Source organism: Bubalus bubalis, chromosome 7 (assembly GCF_019923935.1).
Source record: "Bubalus bubalis isolate 160015118507 breed Murrah chromosome 7, NDDB_SH_1, whole genome shotgun sequence".
Classification (NCBI taxonomy): Eukaryota; Metazoa; Chordata; class Mammalia; order Artiodactyla; family Bovidae; genus Bubalus; species Bubalus bubalis.
This window is the reverse complement of record NC_059163.1, coordinates 22359037-22385350: the sequence shown is the minus strand read 5'-3', so window position 1 is coordinate 22385350 and position 26314 is coordinate 22359037. Positions and strand designations below refer to the sequence as shown.

Below are 26314 nucleotides of genomic sequence, written 5' to 3'. Positions count from 1 at the left end.
TCATTTTTAAAGTTAAGACTGATTTAAAATTAGAGATGCACAAAAGTATCAAGACCATACCCAAGAAAAAGAAATGCAGAAAGGCAAAATGGTTGTCTGAGGAGGCTTTACAAACAACTGAGAAAAAAGAAGCAAAAGGCAAAGGAGAAAAGGAAAGATATAGGCATCTGAATGAAGAGTTCCAAAGAAGAGCAGAGAGATAAGAAAGCCTTTTTCAGTGATCAATGCAAAGAAATAGAGGAAAACAATAGAATGGGAAAGACTAGAGATGTCTTCAAGAAAATTCGAGATACTAAGGGAACATTTCATGCAAAGATGAGCTCAACAAAAGATTGAAATGGTATCGACCTAACAGAAGCAGAAGATATTAAGAAGAGGTGGCAAGAATACACAGAACAACTATACAAAAAAGATCTTCATGACCCAGATAACCACGATAGTGTGATCACTCACCTAGAGCCAGACATCCTGGAATGAGAAGTTAAGTGGTCCTTAGGAAGCATCACTATGAATAAAGCTAGTGGAGGTGATGGAATTCTAGTTGAGCTATTTCAAATCCTGAAAGATGATGCTGTGAAAGTGCTGCATTCAATATGCCAGCAAATATGGAAAACTCAGCAGTGGCCACAAGACTGGAAAAAGTCAGTTTTCATTCCAATTCCAAAAAATGGCAATGCCAACGAATGCTCAAACTACCACACAATTGCACTCATCTCACATGCTAGCAAAGTAATGCTCAAAATTCTCCAAGCCAGGCTTCAACAGTATGTGAACCTTGAACTTCCAGATATTCAAGCTGGATTTAGAAAAGGCAGAGGAACCAGAGATCAAATTGCCAATATCTGTTGTATAGTTAAAAAAAGTAAAAGAGTTCCAGAAAAACACCTACTTTTGCTTTATTGATTACGCCAAAGCCTTTGACTGTGTGGATCATAAGAAAACGGAAAATTCTGAAAGAGATGGGAAAACGAGACCAACTTACCTACCTCCTGAGAAATCTGTATGCAGGTTAAGAAGCAACAGTTAAATCCTGACATGGAAGAATAGACTGGTTCCATATTGGGAAAGGAGTATGTCAAGGCTGTATATTGTCACCCTGCTTATTTAACTTATATGTAGAGTACATCATGAGAAATGCTGGGCTGGATGAAGCACAAACTGGAATCAAGATAGTCAGGAGAAATATCAATAACCTCAGATACACAGATGACACCACCCTTATGGCAGAAAGTGAAGAGGAACTGAAGAGCTTCCTGATGAAAGTGAAAGAGGAGAGTTAAAAAGCTAGTTTAAAACTCAACATTCAGAAAACTAAGCTCATGGCATCCGATCCCATCACTTCATGGCAAATAGATAGGGAAACAATGGAAGCAGTGAGAGACTTTATTTTTTTGGTCTCCAAAATCACTGCAGATGGTGACTGCAGCCACAAAATTAAAAGACACTTGCTCCTTGGAAGAAATGCTATGACCAACCCAGACAGCATATTAAAAAGCAGAGGTATTACTTTGCTGACAAAGGTCTATCTAGTCAAAACTATGGTTTTTGCAGTAGTCATGTATACATGTGAGAGTTGGACTCTAAAGAAAGTTGAGAGCTGAAGAATTGATGCTTTTGAACTGTGGTGTTGGAGAAGACGCTTGAGAGTCCCTTGGATTGTGGGGAGATCTAACCAGTCCACCCTAAAGGAAATCAGTCCTGAATATTCATTGGAAGGACTGATGCTGAAGCTGAAACTCTTATACTTTGGCCACCTGATGTGAAGAAGTGACTCATTGGAAAAGCCCCTGATTCTGGGAAAGATTGAGGGCAAGTGGAGAAGGGGACAACAAAGGATGAGATGGTTGGATGGTATCACCGACTTGATGGACATGTGATTGAGCATGTTCTGGGATTTGGTAATGGACAGGGAAGCCTGGTGTGCTGTAGTCCATGGGGTTGCAAGGAGTCGGACACAACTGAGCAACTGAACTGAACTGAAAAGTATCTAAATTCTAGCCAAGATCATGTTATTTTTGGCCACCTTTAGCTAAATAACAAGCAAACTAATTTTGACTCTATTTTGTAAAGTCAAAGGAAAAATATTGCACATTCTAGTAAAGAACTTCTATGCCAAGTTTAAGCCTGGATCCAATGTTAAAACTAACTTATAACTCCCTAAAATGTAGAAGTTTGCTAGAACCTTAACATTACTGTGCTGCCAATTGCTTACTGTTTCATTTACTTACATTACTGGTACTTAAGCTAAAGGAAACTGAATGTGGCTGATTAAGACATAAGAAACTATGTACTGTATTTTCTATGTAGTTTACTCTTTTAAGAAAGTGATGATTTTTACCTAAGAAATGAAGAAGGTGACCTTCATGGCCACTCAAAATGTTGCATTGCTAAATAGTACACCCAATAGTGTGTGATGCAGAACTTTAAAAACAATGAGTGTTTTTCAATATTTAAAACTTTGCTCTGAACATGTCAGAGCTTTACAGATGAGATATATCGTCCAGGATCCCAAACTTCAAAGGCCTAAAAAATAAATTGCAAACTAGCAAACTTTTGGTTTTTGTTTTACTTCCATTATTTTTGTAACCTTTCCTTTTAAGCACACTTTTTGCTTTTTCCATTTGCAGATAAAGTTAGTAGTACTGAAATAATTCATTTTAAAATAAATTTGAAATGGGTTGAGCTTTCTTTGAGTTGTACCAAATGACATAAAACTGTGAGTTTCAGAGATTTTATATTTTCTCCTACCTTGTCATAATATTTTGACATCTTCTAGTGAGCTTAAAGTTGAAAAATGTACCTGGACTATTATTGATTAATAGAAAAACAATGATCCTATAAACTGCAGGGAATACTTCTGTCTTTTACTTTTTCAGTCATTTAATTTTCTACTCTGAAAGATAAATCTGACTAGCATCTTTTTCTCTTCTATGATGAGCCTAATCTTTTTTTTTAAAGTTTGAGAGTGGTAGTCACTCAGTTGTGCTGGATACTCTGTGACCCCCTAGACTGTAGCCTGTCAGGCTCCTCTGTCCATGGGATCTCCCAGGCAAGAATTTTCATTCCAATTTCACTGGAGTGAATTGCCATTTCCTTCTCCAGGAGATCTTCCCAACCCAAGAACTGGACCCTGGTCTCCTGAATTGCAGGCAGATCCTTTATTGCTTGAGCCACCAGGGAAGCTGATCTTTTTATTAAGAATGGCATTAAAATGATAAATTATGTCAATGGTTCCTTTGAAAATTATTTTACCATGATGAAGTTGTTTTCATGTATTGATCAAATTTTATTTGCAATTGATAGTGCAATAAAAATTACAGTTCTTGGGTGTGTGTGTGACTTAAATGATCTGGGTTATTTTATTAAATACCATGCATTGTATGTTGTTTAGTTGCTAAGTCATGTCTGATTCTTTGCAGTCCCATGGACTGTAGCCCTCCAGTTTCCTCTGTCTTCCACTACTTCCTGGAGTTTGTTCAAACTCATGTCCATTGAGCTGATGATACTACCCAACCATCTCATCATCTGTCGCCCCCTTCTCCTGCCCTCAGTCTTTCCCAGTATCAGGGTTTTTCCCATTGGATGTACTGGACCTTATTTTCTAGCAGGCAGAAGTCAAGAATAGATAAAGATAGAATTTGACATTTCTGTTTTATAGAATACTCTAATTTAGGTAACAAAAATGTGAGAGGTACTGACTAAGCTGACAGGAGGAGAGTGGTGATGTTGCTGCTGCTGCTGTGTTACTTCAGTCGTGTCCGACTCTGTGCAACCCCATAGACAGCAGCCCACCAGGCTCCCCCGTCCCTGGGATTCTCCAGGCAAGAACACTGGAGTGGGTTGCCATTTCCTTCTCCAATGCATGAAAGTGAAAAGTGAAAGTGAAGTCACTCAGTCGTGCCCGACTCTTAGCGACCCCATAGACTGCAGCCCACCAGGCCCCTCCGTCCATGGGATTTTCCAGGCAAGAGTACTGGAGTGGGGTGCCATTGCCTTCTCCGAGTGGTGACGTTAGGAGGTCATCAGTTCAGTTCAGTTCAGTCACTCAGTCGTGTCCGACTCTTTGCGACCCCATGAATCGCAGCACACCAGGCCTCCCTGTCCATCCCCAACTCCCAGAGTTCACTCAGCTCACCTCTATCGAGTCAGTGATGCCATCCAGCCATCTCATCCTCTGTTGTCCCCTTCTCCTCCTGCCCCCAGCCCCTCCCAGCATCAGAGTCTTTTCCAATGAGTCAACTCTTCGCCTGAGGTGGCCAAAGTACTGGAGTTTCAGCTTTAGCATCACTCCTTCCAAAGAAATCCCAGGGCTGATCTCCTTCAGAATGGACTGGTTGGATCTCCTTGCAGTCCAAGGGACTCTCAAGAGTCTTCTCCAACACCACAGTTCAAAAGCATCAATTCTTCAGTGCTCAGCCTTCTTCACAGTCCAACTCTCACATCCATACATGACCACAGGAAAAACCATAGCCTTGACTAGACAGACCTTTGTTGGCAAAATAATGTCTCTGCCTTTGAATATGCTATCTAGGTTGGTCATAACTTTCCTTCCAAGGAGTAAGCGTCTTTTAATTTCATGGCTGCAGTCACCATCTGCAGTGATTTTGGAGCCCAAAAAAATTAAGTCTGACACTGTTTCCACTGTTTCCCATCTATTTCCCATGAAGTGATCCCTGTAAAAGGAGAAACAGGGAGGGATGAAGATTCCTGTGTTAGGAACGAAGTGATAGAGAGTCTCAGAGGCAAAGATCCCTTTTTGGGATTTTTTGGATTTGCCTCACAGATCCTGAGAGCAACTTGAGATCATTCTTCAGGACTGGAACCTGGGAACCAAATGCTTCAATTTTCTATATATATAAATCACCACCCTTCCATCTCTTCCACGTTCTAAAAACTGTTGTTATATTATGAGGAAATTAAAATAGATCCCTCTCCCTCCCTTGGGAGAGTGAAAGAGAAGGAAACCAAGGGAAGCAATGGAGTGACACAGAAAGAAAAAACAAACCAAACCAAGGCACAAACTAACAAATTGCAGCCTTCCGATACATTTTGGAGTTTTTCCTTCATGTGTTAACCCTCTGTAGACTGTTCTTTTCTTGGACCTACTTGAGCAAGGCTTCTGAGACATACAGTCCCAAAGAAAACAAAAAAGGAGTGCCTAATGAATAAACACTTTGATTGATTAACATTCACAGCCCTGAGGATTGCAGCCCAGCAACTCAAGCTGTATTTCACATGCAGACGAATGTAAACTTCTCTTTCATTCAGTGGCCGTAATTTCTGGGAAAACACAGATCCTCTCACAGGTTGAGAGAAGCACAGAATCTACAGGTTTTGAGGGCCCCAGCTGCAGTTTTTTAATTTCAATGAAGATACCTGAAAATAATTCAGGGTACCTTAAAAAACTCAAATAAGTTCCTAATAAGTTAACTATGTTGTTGTTCAGTCACTCAGTCGTGTTTGATTCTGACAACCCCATGGACTGCCGCACGCCAGGCTTCTCTGTCCTTCACTATCTCCCAGAGTTTGCTCGAACTCATGTCCATTGAGTCAATGATGCCATCCAACCATCTCATCCTCTGTCGCCCTCTTCTCCCCCCTGCCCTCAATCTTTCCCAGCATCAAGGTCTTTTCCAGTGAGTTGGCTCTTTACATCAGGTGGATGAAGTGTTCAAGCTTCAGCTTCAGCATCAGTCCTTCCAATGAATCTTCAGGGTTGATTTCCTTTAGGATTGACTGGTTTGATCTCCTTGCTGCCCAAGGGACTCTCAAGAGGCTTTTCCAGCACCACAGTTTGACCAATTCTTTGGTGCTCAGCTTTCTTTATGGTCCAACTCTCACATCCATAAACGACTACTGAAAAAACTATAGCTTTGCATATATGGACCTTTGTCGACAAAGTGATGTCTCTGCTTTTTAATATGCTGTCTAGGTTTGTCACAGCTTTTCTTCCAAAGAGCAAGCGTCTTTTAATTTCAGGGCTGCAGTCACAATTTTCAGTGATTTTGGAACCCAAGAAAATAAAGCTTGTCACTGTTTCCATTTTTTCCCCATCTATTTTCCATGAAGTGGTGAGACTGGATGATGATCTAACTATGAGCTAATAATCAAAGGAAAAAAAATCTGGTTTTTTGTGACATCATGAATATTCATTAGAAGGACTGATGCTGAAGCTGAAGCGCCAACACTTTGGCCACCTGATGCGAAGAGCCAGCTCATCAGAAAAGACCCTGATGCTGGGAAAGATTGAAGGTAGGAGGAGAAGGAGGTGACAGAAGATGAGATGGTTGGATGGCATCACTAGCTCGATGGACATGCGTTTGAGTGAACTCTGGGAGATGGTAAAGGGCAGGGAAGCCTGGCACACTGCAGTCTCAGATCAGATCAGATCAGATCAGTTGCTCAGTCGTGTCCGACTCTTTTGCGACCCCATGAATCGCAGCACACCAGGCCTCCCTGTCCATCACCAACTCCTGGAGTTCACTCAGACTCATGTCCATCGAGTCAGTGATGCCATCCAGCCATCTCATCCTCTGTCGTCCCCTTCTCCTCCTGCCCCCAATCCCTCCCAGCATCAGAGTCTTTTCCAATGAGTCAACTCTTCGCATGAGGTGGCCAAAGTACTGGAGTTTCAGCTTTGGCATCATTCCTTCCAAAGAAATTCCAGGGCTGATCTCCTTCAGAATGGACTGGTTGGATCTCCTTGCAGTCTAGGGGGTTGCAAAGAGTCAGACACTACTGAGCGACTGAACGACAACAACAAAAATTGCAGACCCAAATGTCTTCGACTTAAATATTTTAAAAGATGGCACAAAGTATAAATTAGTGCCCTTTTGAGCCCATATCTTTCTAGACCCTTTCTGCAAAAAGGATAGCAAGTGTAAGTCGTGGAGTACCACCAAGATATTCATTGTTCTGTTCTTTCAAACAAAAGGAACCAAGTAATTGCAGGTTTTAAAAATTGTGAATTGCTTATCAATGTCTGAAGCAAGGAAACATGCAACAATTTCTTTTGAGTATTTTTAAAATAGATATGTATAAAAATAAAAAATAGGTACAAAATATTTAGAGCTATACTTCAAAATGTTTAACCTAAAGGTTCAGTTTGGAGGTATGGTCCTGCTTATGAAGTGTTGACCAGCACTGGAACTATGGTAAGTGATTATGGGGGCCTTCTTCTTTTTTTAAATTTATTTTTATTTTTGGCTGGGTCAGGTCTTTGTGGTGAGTGAGCTTCTCTCTAGTTGAGGTGTGCAGGCTCAATAGTTGAGAAGGCATAGGCTTAGTTGCCCCACGGCATGTGGGATCTTAGTTCCTTGACCAGGGATTGAACCTTTGTAAGGTTCAGTTGTAAGGTGGATTCTTATCTGGGAAGTCCCCTCATGGAGGCCTTCTGCTCCTGGGCAATTGTTTTCCTTCTCATTCCCTTGAGGCTAACTGTGGTAGAGAGGCTTATCCCCTTCACCAGCCCACTCCAAATCACAGAGTCAGCTAAAGACAATATTTCTCATCCCTCAGCTCTTGAATTCTGTTTTCACCCCTGAAGCTGACTGCAGGTCATCATTACCACCCCATCAAATGCTCTCTCACCCCAGGCTGCTGCAGTCTTGCATTACCTCAGACCTTTGCTCTGCAGGATATCTGCACAATGAGAGCAGCTAGATACGTGTATCAGCACTGAAGGAGGAAATATCTGCATGCTAAGGTTTTGTTTAGAAGCTTGAAGGAAGGCAATCCTATGCCTGTCCCTCAGTTACAGAGAAGAGATGGTTCTCCATCTTTTACAAGGAAGATTCTGGGGTCAAAATTCTAGCAGAGGGCTGCGGATAAGCCTGTAGAGCTGTTGTCCCGAAGCTGTATTTGAATAGCAGGTCCACTGATTTTCTCTTAGTTTGTGTTTTCATGTGTGGATTTGAGACAGGGATGTGTTGGAGCTAGCTTTCACGAACTAGCAAGACCACTGGGCACTTCTCTTCCCAGATAGGCCATCAGTTGGTAGCCCGAAATTGGCCAAGGTGGTTGTATTTATGCCTTTATACCATGTGTGCTGGCAGATGCTATCAGTCAGGGCCCCTGTCTCTCCTCTAGCCAACTCCAGCCGGATTTGGGGATATTGATGGTTGATTGGAGCAGAGCTGCTAAAGCCATTCTAGGTCAATGACTTGGTGGCACATATGTCTTAACCACTTCCTAAAATGTAGACCTTGTTTCTTTCATTTTTCTTTTTTTTCTGATCTTCATTTTGCTTTTGGTTTCCTCTCTAGACTAATCCGCCTCTTGCTCTCCAACTTTCAGTATTCTACTTTTCTCATAAAGTCGTCTGCCTCCTGAATCTCTTCCCAGAAAATTCCCCAATTTTTTGCCTTGTCTCAGTTTGGCAGGCGTCTAAACCTGCACCTTTACACCTCCATCCCTCTTGTTAAATGTGGGAGAATATTTTCCTTTCATGGGCTCTCCAACACAGGAATATGTAGTAGAGACTAAATAATGTAGATTTTAATGCTAAGTGCGATGATGCAAGTGGGGATGAGAGTCAACTTACAGGAAGAAGAAGTTGGTACCACATAGGTGTGGTGTTACATATGATTTGTTTGTTTGTTTTTTGTCCTTATATGTAATCCACATTTTTCACTATGAAATGAGATTGAACAAAAGAAATGTGACCACTGTAGATATCTTAAATAAAAGAAGATAGTGAGAACCAAAGTGAACATTGGTTTGTTAGCTTTAGAAAACTCATTGGTGAATGTGGTTTAGAAAAGGGTGTTAATTACAGTAGAATAATATCCAGCCTTTACAAGGAATGAAGTTCTCATACATATTATTAATACAATATGGATGAATCTTAGAGCAAGCCAGGCACAAAAGGACAATATTGTAGGAAATATATAAAGAGAGATAGTAGATTAATTTTCATCAGGAGCTGGAGAGAGGGGTGATGGAAAGTTATTGTTTGATGGGTACAGAGTTTCTGTTTGGGATAATGGAAAGTTTTAGAAATAGTGATAATGGTACAGAAAATTGTGAATAATTAATGCCACTAAATTGTGTTCTTAAATATTGTTAAAATAGCATATTTGTGTTATATTTATTTTACCACAATAGAAAAATACCTTAATTGAAAAAAAAAAAAAAAAAAAGAAAGTGGTGTTATTTCTAGATACCACCTGGGTCCTCTTTCATTATTCTTTATCTCAGTGACTGGACCTGCATTACCAAATAAATTTGGATGACTAATAAAAAGCATTCAGCAAAATACCCTATTAAGTGTGATATATATTTGGAAGCTTTCAAAATTATAGGCCAGTAGTTCTCAATCTGTAATCTCTGACCAGCAACATCAGCATCATGTGGAAATTTGTTAGAAATATAAATTCTCTGTCTGCATCTCAGGTCTACTAAATCATGATCTCTGATGGAGCTTGGGCCCTGTGATTTGTGTTTTTCACAAGCCTTCCAGGTGATGGATGCTTGCTGGCTTTGAGAACTAGGTTTTTAGGCTGTGACCACAGAACTGACTGCCAATGAGGTGGTATCTTTTTGTCTGAAGTAGAACATGGGATTTGGAGTAACAAGATGTGCAGAAGTCTTGATGATAAAATGCATGAGAATTTACTATTTATGTGACCTCGGGCAAGCTACTAAGTTTTCTCATTTATACAGATGTTTTCTCATCCATTAAGTTGGGATAATATCAGTACTTAATTCAAAAGGTATTTATGTGAAAACACATAAAATTATGCATTATTATTCATTTAATATTAATAATAGTATTAACAACAGCAATACATAGGAGGATGCTGGGTTAGGCTGTTAGGAAAGGACATTATTTAATATATTATCTGTGGGTCTTCAGTTGAAGAAAGGAGGAGAGAAATTTCCTTTAAATTTTAATGACAGAGAGACTTCCCTGGTGGTCCAGTGGCTAAGACTCTGCATTCCCAATGCAGGTAGCCCAGGTTCAATCCCTGGTCAGGGAGCTAGATTCCACATACCACAACTAAGAGTTTGCATACTGCAGCTAAAGATTGAAGATGTAGCATGTCACAACAAAGACTGAAGATCCTGTGGGTGAAAACAAAGACCCATTGCAGCCAAATAAATAAATAAAAGTAAATAAAAAAATAACTATTTAAAATGTTTAATGACTGGAAAAATGACTTATCTGCAAGAAATAAGTGCCCCTGTTTGTTTCTGCTAATGAGAATTATATAGTTTTTCATGTGTTCATTTTTAGTTTGGTTGATAAGATACTCGGCCAAATTTGATACTCAGTCCCATCAATTACTTAAGACTTTTTGTGTAATATGTACTTCTTTTCATTTTTTTTATGTGATTCTATTTTTGAAATTCATCCAATTTTATTTGTTGCTAAGTCATTTCTGACTCTTTGTGACCCCATGAACTGCAGCATGCCAGGCTTCCCTGTCCTTCACTATCTCCCAGAGTTTGTTCAAATGCCCATTGAGTCATTGATGCTATCTAACTATCTTATCCTCTGTTGTCCACTTCTCCTCCTGCCCTCAATCTTTCTCAGCATCCAGGTCTTTTCCAGTGAGTCAGTTCTTCGCATCAGGTGGCCAAATTACTGAAGCTCCAGCTTCAGCATCAGTCCTTCCAATGAATATTCAGGGTTGATTTCCCTTAGGATCGACTGGTTTAATCTCCATCCAGTCCAAGGGACTCTCAAGATATGTCCCCAATTATAACTTCCTTTACACTTACTTTTTATTTTGCCTTAGTAAAAAATGGAAGAGAGAAAGAAGGAAAATACCTAGGTATATCACTTGATTTAGTAAAATAACTACTTAAGAATGCTAGGAATACCAGGAAAGTCTCCATATTGAAAGAATTCCTCTGTGTTCTTTCTGTGGTCATAAGATTTCTTAGGCTTAGCCTCTCCTCTGCATAATGAAAAATGATTTTCCAGTACCATGTAGTGAAAAGAGCCCTAGCCAGTATTTAGAAAAACCAACCATATGCCTCTGTCACATTGGACATGCTATATGTTCACTTCCCTCATCTCTTGACTAGATTATGAAGATCAAATAAGAAAATCTATGTAAAAATGCTTGGTAAATAACAAAGCTATGCACAAGTTGAAGCTGATGTATATAAAATTTTGATCACATAGATACCATTTGTTAAATAAATGAGTAAACAATGAACGAATGGATTCTTCATCTGCCTTTTTCTCCTTCTCTCTCTCTCATTTGTCATGCCTGAATGTATTGGCTTCTAGAACACAGTTTAGGACAATGTTTTAATTAAAGGAAATTCATTTTGTCATTAAGAACATGGTGTTCATTTCATGTAGATATCACCTCAAATGGAAATTGATATTTTTAAGTACCTAAGACAAATGTAATTGTTGTTATACATGTTATTACTGAGTCACTTGATGTCATTTAATGGCACATACTTGTTTTTATTTTCTTCATATTCAGTTGCAGATATGGCAGTCTTCTCAATTTCATGAGAATATTTTGTTGACCTTAACATTTGTCAGTTTTGTGAATTAGGAATGATAGCATGACATATTTTTAATGAAATCTTGGGATGCATTTCAACAGTCTAGCAAAATGTCATCTTTCACCCAGCAGAAAACTGACTCAAGAGAAAAGCTCAAAACTGACAAAATAAGATAGGGGAGAGAGAATATATTTTAGCAGAGAAGTTAATTACAAATTTATTTATTTGTATTTATAGTCAGTCATTTCATATAGTCAAACAATTTGAAAACAATATGAAATGGAGTTAAAGTTACTTCTATATGAAGTAAGTAGACATTATTAAATAGTGATACTAATGACATTAATAGCTATTTGGCATTATTAAGAGGCACTGTATAATGCAGAAAACGACCCTCTGCTGGGAGATATCACAATTAGTCCAGTTTGCAAAGGAAGCCCTGAGACTTGAGAATTTACATAATCTGCTCAAGCCTCACAGTAGTGGGTTGTTCAGCTAAAATATGAACTCTGAGACTCTCTGCCTTTAAATCCTATATTTATTACCATTTGCTACCCTATGGGTTATTGTACACTATTTTAGCACTATTTTTGATAACAACAGACGGATATATGGGAAAACTAAACCAACCCCCAAAAAAAGACTCCAAAATAAAGCTGAAAACAAATTAAAAAAAGCAGAACCCTAAAAAATAAAAAATCCCCACAAACTCAAACCTATTAACAAATGTTATTGATACATTTATTAGTCTTCTATTGCCATAGTCCTAATATATTTTTGTAAAGCACTGCCGTGCCATTTAACAGACATTGGCAGGAAAAATCCTCTTGTGGCATTAATTCCATGCAACCATAAAAAGAATCCTTGCTAAATGCCAGCAAATGAGGTGGTAATAACTTCAAACTTCTTTACTCAGCAGGGAGATGCTCAGCAGGGGTAAAAAAAAGATCTGCTTTCCATCTCAAATTTTTCAGTGTAAAACAATGATATTAGGTTCAAGTGTTCTTCATGACCCCTTTAAGATGAGGATGTATTAACATGCGAGTTAAGATGTAGCAGTTTCACAAAAACGATCTATTTTCAAAATTTAGCATTCAGACTCCACAGCGTGACTGCCAGTGTTTCTTTAGCTGCTCGATGGGAGAGACCTTGCGCTCCTTCCCACACACCTGTGTTTACATTGAGGCCTTGGCAGCACATGACCCCGCAGCCATCCCTCACAGCACTGGGTTTGCCTTCAGCCATGGCAAGCCGCACTGTCCCTGCACTCTCACTGGCTAGCACTGTTAGAATGTTGACTTAGGAGTCCTAAGCTTGGAATTTAATATAAATCAGTTTGTTGAATTTCACTCATTTTAGAATGTTACACAGATATTTTCTTAAATCCTAAACTGGAATTGATTATGTCGTGTAAATACTGTGGACCTTTAAAAAGGGAATGGGGGCGTTGTTTTCATGTAACTTTTTTGCTTTATATGGACTTAAGATATTTCTCCCCATTTGCATCTCTTGGAAAATAGGGATCATGGGCTTAAAATGAGTTGGTTATTTAGCAAAATAGATAGCAAGAGAGGAGGGGGATAATATTTCTTTGAGGCTTCTTAGGTTTCAGGTACAAGATATTAAGGCAAAAGAAATCTAAAACAATACAACTTTGGAGTGATGGTTTAAGTTTTTAGATGCTACTTTTCATGAAAAAACTGATGCATAATTAATCTTTTCATCAAAGCATATGACATTGCTTTTAGAGCCTAATGAATGAATAGTACGTAGAATGCATTGACCTCTAGATTTCTCAGGAAATAGCAGGTACTGTGGCTATATTCAACTACATGAGTGTGACTGATGTGATTAATTGATTCTTGAAAACTATGCTTTCCTAAAGTTCATTCCTGAAGAAGAGAATCAGTTCCTGCCCACAAGGAACTTAACATTGTTTAGGGGTTAGAGATAAGCAAATAGATGGTTACAAAAAGAATAAATAAGAGAATTGCAGAATCCACAGGAGGCTCCTCTAATCAAAATGCTGTGTGGTCAGGGAAGCCTGAGCAAAGAGGGAGATACAGTCAAGTTCAGACCTGACAGCTGAGTAAGGGCTAGCCAGGTAAGGCTCTGGATAAAGAATATTCTAGGCAGCAGGTAGAGATGTGTGAATTCCCAAAACCAAAAACAGATTTCTACAAAACAAATTCCATAAAATGAGTCTAAAGCCAGTATGATTAATCCTTCGGAAAGGGATATAAGGTTTAACTTTAAATTTATAATTTCTGATAGGTTTAAATCATCCCATCTTTAAAAAAGAATCTAAGGTGCTATTTCTTTAGGGAGGTGAACTGTTTCTCATGGAATATCTCTTTTATTTATATATTTTGTGCCCTTTTGGAGTAAAATGGAAAGGGCCCCGCTCGTTCAAAAAAAATTAGAAATTTTGTTTCAGTCAGTGAACTACTAAAAAGAGGTTGGTTATAAGCTATGTTAGAACCAAAAATTTTTTGCTATTAAAATTTTTCTAGTATTAAAAGATTTTATTATAAATCATTCTTTTTACTACTTAAAATATATTTTGACCATTTAAAGTTATGATTTTAAAATGGAAGTTAAATTAATTAAATGAATAAATTTAAAATATAAATTTAATTAAATTAATGAATATTTTGAAATCAAAGTTGAAATTTAATGAACAAGTTCTGGGGATCTCAGGTACAGTATAAAGATTACATTTTGTGATACTGTATTGCATACTAGCAAGTTGCTGTGAGAGTAGATCTTAAATGTTCTCACTATAATATAGTGGAAATATGTGATATAATGCAGGTGTTAGCTAAGACTGTAGTGGAAATCATTTTGCAATATCAAGTATATTAAATCAACATGTTATATACTTTAAACTTACACAATGTTAGTATTCAGTTATATCTCAATATAGCTGGAAAAACATTTAAGTTTTCATCACATTGTGGCTGTCTCGAGTTTCTCCAATTTTATATTACCACTATTTTCATTAAGCAAAGGAACATGCTGAGTACTGAGAGTAGGAAAAATGTGTTTATTTGAACAATAATGTTTGAGTACCTAATTTATCTGATAAATATTATTTTATTATATATACATTTAACTTACTGAATTATAAATCTTTTCAAAAAGCTGAGAAGTGAGGTTACTGACTTAATAAATAATACTCCTTATTTTAAAAATGGAAATAAGAAAGTGATTGTAATTAGAAAAATTTTTTCTATCTAGAAATTTCCTGCTGCTGCTGCTGCTAAGTTGCTTCAGTCGTGACCGACTCTGTGCGACCCCATAGACGGCAGCCCACCAGGCTCCCCTGTCCCTGGGATTCTCCAGGCAAGAACACTGGAGTGGGTTGCCATTTCCTTTTCCAATGCATGAAAGTGAAAAGTGAAAGTGAAGTCGCTTAGTCGTGTCCGACTCTTAGCAACCCCATGGACTGCAGCCCACCAGGCTCCTCTGTCCATGGGACTCTCCAGTTAAGAGTACTGGAGTGGGGTGCCATTGCCTTCTTCAAGAAATTTCCTAGATGGGGCAATAAATTTAAAGTCAGTTTCTGAACACTTAAGGTTAATAAGGTATTAAATAATTCCCTTTTCATCTATAAAAAACAAACAATCTGAGACAAATTCACTTTTCTTTTTTGACATGGTAGGGTGGGATGAGCAATATATATATTCAAATTGAATTTAAAACCATTTTCTGAGGGCCAGTTCAAGATGGCAGTTTAGGAAAATCCTTAAGACTTATCCCCTCCCACAGACATACCAAATCTACATCTCTGTTTTGAACAATTCCTTCTAAAAAATACCTTAAAACTAGCTTATTGGTCCTCTCCAACAAAGGTTAAAAAGGCTACATCGAGGCAGTAAGAGAAGCAGAGAAGTGGTCTCACAAAAATTCCACCCTTCCACAGTCAGGAGGAAGTCTTACAAACATAGAGTTTCTTTCTGAAGAGCCAGGTGTTCATGCTCAATATCAAGCACCCCAACCCTTGGAGCCTGCACCATAAGAGGAGCCCCCAAAAGGTACGGCTTTGAAAACAAACAGGACATATTCAAGAGGCCCACTGGGGTATAGGGTACAGAAATTTCACTCCTAAAGGACTCACACATAGAGTCAATCACCCTGGGACACAGCATAAAAACAGCAGTTTGAAAAGCACATAGACCATATGTCTATGTGCTAATCTTAAAACATCTGTTGGAGGGGAAGGTGCCTATTGGCATTCTCTCTGGAAACAGAAGTGAAAGTGGGTGCCATTTCCATGTTCTTCGTCTATCTTGCTAGCAACAGTGGGTGTGACCTGGTCCCAGACTCTCCTACAGTCCCACAAAAGCTGGTGGGTGTGCCCCAGCTTCATGCTTACTCACGGACCTGCTAAAGTCAGCAGGAGCACACTCGCCCCACTGTCCTCTTGTTCAGTTAAAGTATGTGGGGTACACAATTCACACAGAGAAGTCTTGTTGAGCACCTGGCTCTGGTGGCATCAGGTTGTACATTTTTGGTCCCTGCAGAACTGAAAACAATCAGAGAGACAGTTTTTGTCAGGCTTTGCACAGACAGTAGACTTCAACACATCCCCAGTCATCCTGTGAAAAAGGCCTACTGGAGCTTCCGCCAGAGCAATAGGCTTCAGGTTTTCCACATATCTAAAGGCTACTGAGTTGCTCGGAGTTTATGTGGGCTGGAGGAACCATCTTTCCACTCTCCTGTGGCCTTGCTGGAGCAGGAAATGGCAACCCACTCCAATATTCTTGCCTGGAGAATTCCATGGAAAGAGGAGCCTGGTGGGCTACAGTCCATGGGGTCACAAAGAGTCGGAGAAGACTGAGTGACTAACACTTTGGCCTTGCTACAGCTTGCCAGCACTCCCAGAAAGGAGTTGATACACCTGCCTGGACCCCTGATTTTTGTACCTTTCTTCAAGAAGACACATCCAGATCACATGCTCAGGAGGCCAGCAGGGTTTATCTTTGAGGTTCCACAAGACAGTATGTGTGTATCTGCTTTAAAAGCTGCTGCCTGAGGGTCTGGCTTATCAGCCTGAAACTAGGTTCTAACTGAGATCTCTCTGTCTGGAATGCTAACAAGTCTTGGCACACCCTCAACAACTAGGACCTATCAAGAATAAATCAGGCTGCTTAAACAATCACAAAGGTTCAAGAGACAACTAAGAACTAGGGCAAGGTTGAATGATAAAGTTCATTTCTTACATAAGGCCACTCCTTCAAATAGGAGGGAAGGAGTCCTCCCCACCACCCCCAAGTATATAGAAGCAAACGTGGAGAGTCAAATAAATGAGGAAATGGAGGAATATGTTCCAAATGAAACAATAAGATAAAATCCCAGGGAAAAAAATCCTTAATGAAATGCAGATAAATAATTTAGCGTATCCCTGGGATTTCTTTGGAAGGAATGATGCTAAAGCTGAAACTCCAGTACTTTGGCCACCTCATGCAGAGTTGACTCATTGGAAAAGACTCTGATGCTGGGAGGGATTGAGGGCAAGAGGAGAAGGGGACGACAGAGGATGAGATGGCTGGATGGCATCACTGACTCGATGGACGTGAGTCTGAGTGAACTCCAGGAGTTGGTGATGGACAGGGAGGCCTGGCGTGCTGCGATTCATGGGGTTGCAAAGAGTTGGACACGACTGAGCGACTGAACTGAACTGAAAGAGTTCAAAGTAATGGTCATAAAGATGAGACCTTCAACAAAGAGAAAATATAAGAAAGTAACAAATGGAAATTGAAGTTGAATTACAGAATATAATAACTGTGCTGAAAAATATGCTAGAGGCATTCATCAGAAGACCAGATGAACTAGCAGAAAGGATCAGGGACCTGGAAGGCTGGCCAGTGGAATTCATCCAAACAGAATAGCAAAAAATGTGTTTAAAAGTGAAGGTATCTTAAGAGACCTATGAGACAACACGAAGCAGAACAACGTTTACATTATAGGAATTCCAGAAGAAAGAGAGAAAGGGGGCAGAAAACTTATTTGAAGAAAATAATGGCTGAAAATTTCCCTAATATGGGAAGGAAATACAATCCAGATCCAGAAAGCCCAGAGAGTTCCAAGTAAGAGGAACCCAGAAAGATTTACACCAAGATGCATTATGATGAAAATGTCAGAGTTCAAGAGTTAATCTTAAAAGAGCAAAAAAAAAAAAACAAACACACTTTTTATATACAAAAAAATCTCCCAACAACTATTAGATTTTCAGCAGAAACTTTGTAAGCCAGAAAGGAGTGGTGTGATATATTCAACGAGCTGAAAGGAAAAAATTTCAAACAAGAATAATCTGCCTTGTCAGATTATCATTCAGAATTGAAGGGAGATAGTTTTTCAGACAAGCAAAAAGTAAAGGTATTCATTACCATTAAACTGGCTTTGCAAGAAATGTTAAAGGGACTTCCTTAAGGTAAAAAATAAGGACACTAATTAGTATCAAGAAAACATATGTTTATGAATATCTCACTGGTAAAGGTAAATATGTAGTAAAGGTAGGGGATTGATAACTTATAGAGCTAGTACAAAGGGTAAAAGGCAAAAGTAATAAAAATAGCTGCAACTATAATAATTAGTTATATAGAATAAAAAGCTGTAATATGCAATGCCAAAAACATAAAATGTGGGAAAAGAGTAAAAATATACAATTTTAAAATGTGTTAGAACTTAAATTGCCAAGAACTTAAAATAGACTGGTACTCACACACCACTCATACACACACAAACACATGCACATACATGTATATGCATACATACATAATAGGCTATTAAGTATGAACCTCTTGGTAAATACAAATGAAAAATGGACAGTACATACCAAGAAATAATGAGAATGAGTTCTAAGCATAACACTAAAGAAAATCATCAAACCATAAGGGAGGAGAACAAGAGAAGAAGAAACAGAGAGGAGCTACAAAACAGCCAGAAAACAATTAAGAGAAATGTAAATGGGCTTAATTCTCCAATCAAAGTAAGTGACCAAATGGATAAAAAACAAGACCCTGTATTTGCTCCCTATAAGACACTCAGTTCAGATGTAAGCACACACACAGACTGAAAGTAAAATGATGGAAAAAAGATGTTTCATATAGGCAGAGAGCAAAGAAGGCTGAGGTAGCTATATTTACATCAGGCAAAATAGGCTTTAAAACAAAGTGAAAGTGAAGTCACTCAGTCGTGTCCGACTCTTTGTGACCCCCATGGACTGTAGCCTGCCAAACTCCTCTACCCATGGGATAGTCCAGGCAAGAATACTGGAGTGGGTCGCCATTTAAAACAAAGACGGTAATAAAAGATAAAGATGATCATTACATAATGGTTAAGGGGTCAATCCAACAAGAAGATATAACATTTGGAAATATTTATTCACCAAACATAATCTGAGCCACAGTCAGCTCCCAGTTTTGTTTTTGCTGACTATATAGGCCTTCCCCATCTTTGACCACAAAGAATATAATCAGTCTGATTTCGGTATTGACCATCTGGTGATGTCCATGTGTAGAGTCATATTTTGTGTTGTTGGAAGAGGGTGTTTGCTATGACCAGTGCATTCTCTTGGCAAAACTCTATTAGCCTTTGCCCTGCTTCATTCTGTACTCCTAGGCCAAATTTGCCTGTTACTCCAGATATCTCTTGACTTACTACTTTAGCATGCTAGTCCCCTCTGACGAAAAGGACATCTTTTTGGGGTGTTAGTTCTAGAAGGTCTTGTAGGTCTTCATAGAACCATTCAACTTCAGCTTTTTCAGCAGTACTGGTTGAGGCATAGACTTGGATTACTGTGATATTGAATGGTTTCCCTTGGAAATTGAGAAAGTAGGGAAAACCACTAGACCATTCAAGTATGAGCTAAATCAAATCCCTTATGATTATATAGTGGAAGTGACAAATAGATTCAAGGGTTTAGATCTCATAGACAGAGTACCTGAAGAACTATGGATGGAGGTTCATGACATTGTACAGGAGGCAGTGATCAAGACCATCCCCAAGAAAAAGAAATACAAAAAGGCAAAATGATTGTCTGAGGAGGCCTTACAAATAGCTGAGAAAAGAAGAGGAGCTAAAGGCAAAGGAGAAAAGGAAAGATATACCTATCTGAATGCAGAGTTCCAAAAAATAGCAAGGAAAGATAAGAAAGCCTTCCTCAGTGATCAATGCAAAGAAATAGAAGAAAACAATGGAATGGGAAAGACTAGAGATGTCTTCAAGAAAATTAGAGATACCAAGGGAACATTTCATGCAAAGATAGGCACAATAAAGGACAGAAATGGTATGGAACTAACAGAAGCAGAAGATATTAAGAAGAGGTGGCAAGAATACACAGAAGAACTATACAAAAAAGATCTTCATGACCCAGATAACCACGATGGTGTGTTCATTCACCTAGAGCCAGACATCCTGGAATGTGAAGTCAAGTAGTCCTTGGAAGCATCACTATGAATAAAGCTAGTGGAGGTGATGGAATTCCAGATGAGCTATTTCAAATCCCCAAAGATGATGCTGTGAAAGTGCTTCACTCAGTATGCCAGCAAATTTTGAAAACTCAAGAGTGGCTACAGAACTGGAAAAGGTCAGTTTTCATTCCAATTCCAAAGATAGGCAATGACAAAGAATGTTCAAACTACCGCACAATTGCACTTATCTCACATGCTAGCAAAGTAATGCTCAAAATTCTCCAAGCCAAGCATCAGTAGTATGTGAATCATTAACTTCCAGATTTTCAAGCTTGATTTAGAAAAGGCAGAGGAACCAGGGATCAGATTGCCAACATCTGTTGGATCACTGAAAAAGCAAGAGACTTCCAAAAAACATCTACTTTGCTTTATTGACTACGCCAAAGCCTTTGACTGTGTGGCTCACAAGAAATTGTGGAAAATTCTTCAAGAGATGGGAGTACCAGATCACCTTACTTCATCTGTATGCAGGTCAAGAAGCAACAATTAGAACTGGATATGAAACAACAGACTGGTTCCAAATTGGGAAAGGAGTATGTTAAGGCTATATATTGTCACTCTGCTTATTTATCTTATATGCAGAGCACATCATGCGAAATGCCGAGCTGGGTGAAGCACAAGGTGGAATCAATATGCAGATGATACCACCCTTATGACAGAAAGTGAAGAAGAACTAAAGAGCCTCTTAAAAGAAGAGATTGAAAAAGTTGGCCTAAAACTCAACATTCAGAAAACTAAGACCATGGTATCTGGTCCCATCACTTCATGGCAAATAGATGGGGAAACAGTGGAAACAGTGAGAGACTCAATTTTTTTGGTCTCCTAAATCACTGCAGATGGAGACTGCAGCCACAAAATTAAGACGCTTGCTCCTTGGAAGAAAAGCTATGACCAACCTAGACAGCATATTAAAACACAGAGACATTACTTTGCTGACAAAGGTCTATCTAGTTAAATCTATGGTTTTTGCAGTAGTCATGTATGGATGTGAGAGTTGGACTATAAGGAAAGCTGAGTGTCAAAGAATTGATGCTTTTGAACTGTGGTGTTGGAGAAGACTCTTGAGAGTCCCTTGGACTGCAAGGAAATCCAACAGTCCATCCTAAAGGAAATCAGTCCTGAATAATCATTGGAAAGACTGATCCTGAAGTTGAAACTCCAATACTTTGACCACCTGATGTGAAGAACTGACTCATTGGAAAAGACCCTGATGCTGGGAAAGATTGAAGGCAAGAGGAGAACGGGACGACAGAGGATGAGATCGTTGGATCACATCACCAATTCAATGGATATGAATTTGAACAAGCCTTGGGAGTTGGTAATGGACAGGGAAGCCTGATGTGCTACAGTCTGGAGTCACAAAGAATTAGACACAACTGAGCAACTTAACTGAACTGATTCACCCAACATAGGAGCAGCTAAATATATCAAGCAAGTATTAGTAGACCTAAAGGGAGAAACTGACAGCAATATAGTAATAGAGAACTCTAACACCCTAGTTATGTTAATGGACATATCATCCAAACAGGAAGTTAATAAGGAGGCATTGTCAGTGTCACATTGGACAAGATAAATTTAATAGACATATAAAGAATATTCCATCCCCCAAAAGGAGAATACATTTTTCTCAAAGGTACACAGAACATTCTCCAGGAAGGCTCATATGTTAAGCTCCACAAGTCTCAATCAATTTAAGAAGATTTAAATCATTTCAAGCATCTTTTCCAACCATCTGGAAATGATTCCAAGCATTATTTCCCACCAATGTGTGCAAAAGATACAAAGTATTATAATAGACTGCAATGAATAATTATACACTAACCAATTGGACAAGTAGAAGAAATGGATAAATTCCTAGGAACATACAATCTTCCAAGACTTAATCATGAAGAAACAAAGTCTAAATAGACTAATTATTAGTAGAGTGATTGAAACAGCGATCAAAAATCTACCCCGAAATGAAAGTCCAGGACCAGGTTGCTTCACTGTTGAATTCTACCAAACTTTTAAAGACTTCCGAGATTCTCAAACTCTTCTAAAAAAATGAAGAGGAGAGAATGCTTCCAAATTCACTTTAGAAGGCCAACAAAGCGCACAAAAACAAAATTATAGGCAGTATCTCTCACCAAAATGTTAATAAACCAAATTTAATGATGTATTAAAAGGATCATATGCCATGATCAAGTGGGATTTGTTCCAGGGATGCAAGGATTGTTTAACATCTGCAGATAAATTACTGTGATATGTCATGTTAATAAAATGAAGGATAAAAATCATATGATAATACCAATTGATGCAGGAGAAACTTTTGAGAAAATCCAGCATCCAGTTATAATAATAAAAAACCTTCAACAATGTGAGTACAGAGGGACTATATCTCAACATAATAAAGGCAATATATGACAAACCCACAGTTATCATCATACTCATGGTGAAAGTTGAAAACTTTTCTCTACGATGAGGTATAAAATAGGGATGCCCACTCTCACTACTTCTCTTAAACATAGTATTGAAAATCCTAGCCGTAGAAGTTAGGGAAGAGGGGAGGAGCTAAGATGGCGGAGGAATAGGACGGGGAGAACACTTTCTCCCCCACAAATTCATCAAAAGAACATTTAAATGCCGAGTAAATTCCACAAAACAACTTCTGAATGCCGGCAGAGGACATCAGGCACCCAGAAAAGCAACCCATTGTCTTCGAGAGGAGGTAGGAAAAAATATAAAAGACAAAAAAAGAGACAAAAGAGGGAGGGACGGAGTTCCGTCCCGGGAAGGGAGTCTTAAAAAGAGAGAAGTTTCCAAACACCAGGAAACATTCTCACTGCCGAGTCTGTGCTGAGCCTTGGAAGCACAGAGGGCAACATAACAGGGAGGAAAAATAAATAAACAATTAAAACCCACAGATTACGAGCCCTATGGTAACTCCCCCAGCAGAGAAGCAGCGCAGACACCTGCACCCACCACTAGCAAGCGGGGGCTGGGCAGGGAGGCGCGACGCAGGCTGAATCGCTTAGAGTAAGGATCTGGCCTGAATACCCTGAGCGCTACCTGAGTGAAATAATTTGGGCTGGCAAACCAGACTGTGGGATATCTACCATGGGAAAAGCCAGCCCTAACCCAAGACACCGCCAGGCCCGTGCACGGAGCAAAGGACTGTACAGAGATAGCCGACTGCCGACCGTCCCCCTCCGGTGACAGGCAGCCAGAGCTGGAAGGGGGCAATCACAGCCCCAGAGAGACATTATCTACAAAACTGTAAGCAGGCTTCTTTGCTAACTAAAACTTCTTGGGGTTCTGGACAGTCAACATCTGCTTGAGAAGGTGCGCCAGTTGTACATCCAGATAACCGAGCGGCAGGGAGGCGATAAGTCGCAGCAACCGGGCTCGCCAAACACCTCATCATTGAAAGACAAGTATATGTCTTGTCTTTCTTGACTGAGCTGCTTGGACCTGGGAAGGGCACAAAACGCAGGCCCAACCGAGTCTGAGCCTCTGAGGACTACCCGAGTGCCTGAACCTGAGTGGCTTAGACCTGGGAGGCACAAGCAGCCCAGGGCTGGCCGTGGATGGTTCCCGGCGGAGCAACCTAGAGCCTGAGCAGTGGGGGCAGGGAGGCTACACGCGCCGTGAGCTGGGGCAGGCCCAGTGTGGCTGAGGCACTGCGAGCACACGCCAGTCTTATTTATTTGCAGCGTCCCTCCCTCCCCACAGCACGACTGAACAAGTGAGTCTTAAAAAAAAAAAAAAAAAAAAAGGTGTCCACCACCGTCCCCTTTGTATCAGGGCGGAAATCAGACACTGAATAGACCAGCAAACAGAAGAAGCTATAACAGAGGGAACCGCCTTGGAAGCAACAGGCAATAGATTAAACCCCCGTGATTAGTACCGACTACATAGGAAGGGGCCTATAGATCTTGAGAAATATAAGCCGGACCAAGGAACTAGCCGAAAATGAACTGAATCCACAATACCCACAACAACATCAGAGAAAGTCCTATATATTTTTTTTACTATTTTTACAATCATTGTTTTTTCTTTTTTTTTTAATTAAAAAAATTTTTAAGTCCTCTATTACTCCTTTAATTTTCACTTTTATAACCTACTATTACTTTGCAAAAAAAAAAAAAAAAAAAAAGACCTTTTTTTTTAAAAAAAAGCAAACCATGTATATATTTTTTATAACTTTTGTGACCTTGTTTTTTTTCTTTTTTCTTTTCTTCTTTTCTTTAACATTGTATTTTTGAAATTCCAAACTCTGCTCTAGATTTTTAATTTTAGCTTTTTGGTATTTGTTATCAATTTTGTATCTATATAGTTTTTTATAACTTTTGTGACTTTTTTTTCCTCTCTCTTCATCTTTTCTTTAATATTGTATTCCTGAAATTCCAAACTCTACTCTAGATTTTTAATTTATGCTTTTTGGTATTTGTTATCAATTTTGTACCTATATCTTCTTTATAATTTTTGTGACTTTGTTTTTGTTTTTTTTTTTCTATTTCTTTTTCTTCTTCTTTTCTTTAACATTGTATTTTTGGAATTCCAAACTCTACTCTAGATTTTTAAACTTTTGCTTTTTGATATTTGTTATCAATTTTGTACCTATATTTTCTTCATAATTTTTGTGACTTTTTTTTTCTTTTTCTTTTTCTCTCTTTCTTTTCCTTCTTCTTTTCTTTAACATTGTATTTTTGAAATTCTAAACTCTACTCTAGATTTTTAATTTTTGCTTTTAGGAATTTGTTACCAATTTTGTACCTTTAAGAACCCAATCTTCAGTACCCATTTTTTACTAGGGAGCGAGATTACTGGCTTGACTGCTCTCTCCCCCTTCAGACTCTCCTTTTTTTCCACCAGGTCGCCTGTGTCTCCTCCCTAACCCTTCTCTACTCTACTCAACTCTGTGAATTTCTGTGTGTTCCAGACGGTGGAGAACACTTAGGGAACTGATTACTGGCTGGATCTGTCTCTCTCCTTTTCATTCCCTCCTTTTATCCTCCTGGCCACCTCTGTCTCCTTCCTCCCTCTTGTCTTCTCTGTATAACTCCGTGAACATCTCTGAGCGGTCCAGTTGTGGAGTGCACATAAGGAAGTGATTACTGGTTAGCCCACTTTCTCCTCTATTGATTCCACCTCATCTCATTCGGGTCACCTCTAACTCCCTCCTCCCTCTTCTCTTCTCCATGTAATGCTCTGAACCTCTCTGGGTGACCCTCATGGTGGAGAAACTTTTCATCTTTAACCTAGATGTTTTATCAGTGGTGCTGTATAGAAGGAGAAGTTTTGAGACTACAGTAAAAATAAGACTGATAACTAGAAGCAGGAGGCTTAAGTCCAAACCCTGACTCCAGGGAACATTAATTGACAGGAGCTCATCAAATGCCTCCATACCTACACTGGAACCAAGCACCACACAAGGGCCAACAAGTTCCAGGGCAAGACATACCAAGCAAATTCTCCAGCAACACAGGAACACAGCCCTGAACTCCAATATACAGACTGCCCAAAGTCACCCCAAAACCATAGACATCTCATAACTCATTACTGGACAGTTCATTGCACTCCAGAGAGAAGAAATCCAGCTCCACCCACCAGAACACCGACACAAGCTTCCCTAACCAAGAAACCTTGACAAGCCACCTGTACAAACCCACACACAGTGAGGAAACACCACAATAAACAGAACTCCACAAACTGCCAGAATACAGAAAGGACACCCCAAACTCAGCAATTTAAATAAGATGAAGAGACAGAGGAATACCCAGCAGGTAAAGGAACAGGATAAATGCCCACCAAACCAAACAAAAGAGGAAGAGATAGGGAATCTACCTGATAAAGAATTCCGGATAAGGATAGTGAAATTGATCCAAAATCTTGAAATCAAAATGGAATCACAGATAAATAGCCTGGAGACAAGGATTGAGAAGATGCAAGAAAGGTTTAACAAGGACCTAGAAGAAATAAAAGAGAGTCAATATATAATGAATAATGCAATGAATGAGATAAAAAATACTCTGGAGGCAACAAATAGTAGAATAACAGAGGCAGAAAATAGGATTAGTGAGTTTGAAGATAGAATGGTAGAAATAAATGAATCAGAGAGGAAAAAAGAAAAACAAAAGAAATGAGGGCAATCTCAGAGACCTCCAGGACAATATTAAACGCTACAACATTCGAATCATAGGGGTCCCAGAAGAAGAAGACAAACTCCTCTGAAGGTTCTTTAGCCTGCCTGACAGGCTTGTCTGGCCACATGTGATTGCTCACGGCCTCCCAACTGTGAGAGGCACGAGATGCTTTAAACCTTCTAAAAACAGGTTCCTTAGAAAAGTGAGAAAGCTATTAGTATAAGTATAATGGGCTGATTA

The 26314-nt window shown here is 39.2% G+C and overlaps 1 protein-coding gene and 1 non-coding gene across 3 annotated transcripts in view; both read left to right on the top strand.

The window, feature by feature from the left end:
* The window catches only part of CFAP299 (cilia and flagella associated protein 299), a 707989-nt gene that overhangs the window by 107229 nt on the left and 574446 nt on the right, over positions 1-26314 (top strand). The gene's annotated exons all lie outside the window — the stretch shown is intronic.
* Positions 9908-9980, top strand: TRNAG-CCC. Its single transcript has one exon. It is a non-coding gene; the product is annotated as a tRNA-Gly (tRNA).